At 34.9% G+C, this 2,774-nt stretch overlaps 1 non-coding gene across 1 annotated transcript; it reads right to left on the bottom strand.

Moving 5' to 3' along the window:
- Positions 1–621: 621 nt before the first annotated feature.
- Positions 622–695, bottom strand: Trnat-agu. The gene has a single exon. It is a non-coding gene; the product is annotated as a tRNA-Thr (tRNA).
- Positions 696–2,774: the final 2,079 nt, after the last annotated feature.

Here is a 2,774-nt window from a genome sequence, read left to right as displayed (position 1 = left end):
AAAACACCTTGTGAATTGCCTAATGGTTCGACATTTGCGGCCGATGGCCGAATACCGGAAACCAGGCCGAACCTTCGGTCGGGCACTAGTTCGCACTTATAAGTACTTTTGGTAAATGCTGCTCGATGAATAAAAGTTAATTTTTTTCTCGTACATATGTTGTTTAACAAATTTTCTTTTAAATAAATATGCACACAAGAATAACAGTTAGCGTAGTCGTGTTTTGTACATACATATGTTAAATGATTCTCCCTACGAATTAAAGCTTGCTATAAATGTAGACTTTTGGCCGTCTACGCAAGTTTTCAGTACTCAGAACATCATGAGAGTTAAACTTCATCTACGACTATCTACATACATAGTATTAATAGTTTAAATAATTTATATTGAAGCACTTAACGGGGAAAAAGTTTTAGTAATTCGACCTAACCCAAATTGAAAATAAAATAAGGAACAAAATAAAAAAAAAAAGAACACAGTTCTCTAAGCGTTACGAACATTGATTTACAAAATGTTTTTCATTGTTCAGCCATCAAGTTTAAATGAGATAAAAAAATATGCTTTTCCGTTCAATGTAATAATGTAAATAAAAAAGATCTTCGTAGCAACTTATTCTACGAAAGGCCCCGGCGAGATTCGAACTCACGATCTCCTGTTTACTAGACAGGCGCTTTAACCAACTAAGCCACGGCGCCACGGTGACGACCACTAGCTGAAGTATCAAGCATGTTTGCGCATGAGCCTAAAAAGAATATACACAAATGTGAAACATAAATAAGTAAATAGGACGGAAATGAAATGTAGAAACTACCGAGATATTTAAAACTTAAATTCACTATATGTATACGAAAATATGTGAGCAAATATGTGCTAAAAATGTGATACAAAATTAGAAAACTCTAAATATGATAAGAATTGGCATGCATTGATTTTTATTTGCTATCAATCGATAGGCAAGACAATTTTGTTGTTGGCAAGAATGGGTGTACAGACCTGTTTCGGTATCTAATATCCCTTACCTCGGGTGGGAGGTGATACAAGACAGACAACAAGTTTGTTCTGTACAAATGAGAATCTAATTTAATTCTGACAAGATTTAAGTTTTACAGCTCCTTATATACTAAATCTTAGGTTTAAAATGAAGATTGTATATGTAAGTTATCACATGTGACTCAAGGCCAACAATAATAAGCGACATCCGCAAATCTCCTGAATCTGCAACATAACACCAGCCTGCAAATGCAGGGCAGCTGCATATCAAAAGCCAGCTTTGTAGCTCTAGCGTGGGAGTGAATTTGTATTATGCTGTCATAATGGTCACATATGGCTCAAGGCCAATAGTATTGAGCAACAGTCACAAATTCCCCGAATCTGCAACATAACACCAGCTTGCAGGTGCAGGGCAGTTACATAGCGAAGACCAGCTATCTAGCGTGGGAGTGAATTTATGTTATGCTCCACGCTATCATCACACTTAGCGCAGTCAGCGGCGTTCCCACCGACGATGGTCGCGACTGCAGCTTATTTATTTGTAAGTGTATTTGTAGAATTAGATTTCGATTTAAAGTAGAGTAAAATAGTTTTTCAGTTTAGTTTAGTTTGATAACTCATCCCGACTCGTGTAATGAGCGGGCAATAAATTGTGTTGAAGTCAACCAACGTGTTTATTTATTTAAAGAAGGAGGTTCCAGCAAAGCTTCATAAATCTGCTTAGATATTCCACTTGTTCGACTACCAGCACAGCATCATAAACTTGGTTAGATATTCCACTTGTTCACCACGCAAAGAAGGAGGTACCAGTGGATTTTCGTAATTTGTATTCGATATTGCTGCATTGTTGCACTTACATATGTACATACATATATGTGTACCTTTCCTGCTGAGATAAGGAATGCAGCTCATGTCATTTCATGTTTGCTGTTTAGAGTAGTTTTATCTCCTACAATTAATAGGGCTATTCGCGATTCGGTGCATAAGAGCTGACAAATTTATGCAATTGCAGAAATATGCCATGGATTGTGAGCGACCTTTATTAAACTGGCATGGTAAAGCTTTTGCAAAACAATTTTTGTGCATCAGCTTTGGTTTTGTTTATGAATGCAATGCATAGCATTTTTATGCTATGGATTTTCGGTATTGCAAATTTGCCAAGCCATGACAAATGCAAATGCGTGTATTTTGTTTGTGTATTGCAAATAATTTGCAATACAAATTTGCAATGCAATGATGCTAGGTCATTTGCACCGGATCGCGAATAGCCCTAATGTATTTATTTTGGTACGTGCATATGTATGTCTATATGTATGTATGTGCACATGAATGGACTATGTTTACATGTGGATTTGTATTTACATATATTAGCCTGTTCAAATATATTTTGAACAATGGGTAAAAATAGTAAAATTATGTTGAGCCTCGCCAAATGAATTTGATACATTTATTGATGCCCAAAATATTTTTTATTACTATTTCAATGATATTTAGCTATGTAACATAGAATTCATTATAATCTGCAAATTAATTTTATGTCGCCTATATACCTATTTATATACAATGAGAAGTTTATGAGTGCCTAGTAGTATTGCCACTTCAAGCATGTACTTTAGGATGCATCAGGCTTCCACATAAATAATTCGGATAAATATTAACATTAACGTGAGCTGGACCGAAATATACTCTAAAATTTTTTTTTGAAAAAAAAAACATTTTAAAAGATAGAAGAGTTTAAACATAAAAGGTCTGCACAAAAATGTTTAAAAATTATATCAACGGAA

The sequence above is a fragment of the Rhagoletis pomonella genome, unplaced genomic scaffold (genome assembly GCF_013731165.1).
Source record: "Rhagoletis pomonella isolate Grant_MI unplaced genomic scaffold, Rhpom_1.0 Rhpom_scaffold_00001, whole genome shotgun sequence".
Classification (NCBI taxonomy): domain Eukaryota; kingdom Metazoa; phylum Arthropoda; class Insecta; order Diptera; family Tephritidae; genus Rhagoletis; species Rhagoletis pomonella.
Note: the sequence above shows the minus strand (reverse complement) of the source record. Positions and strands in the feature narration are given on the sequence as shown.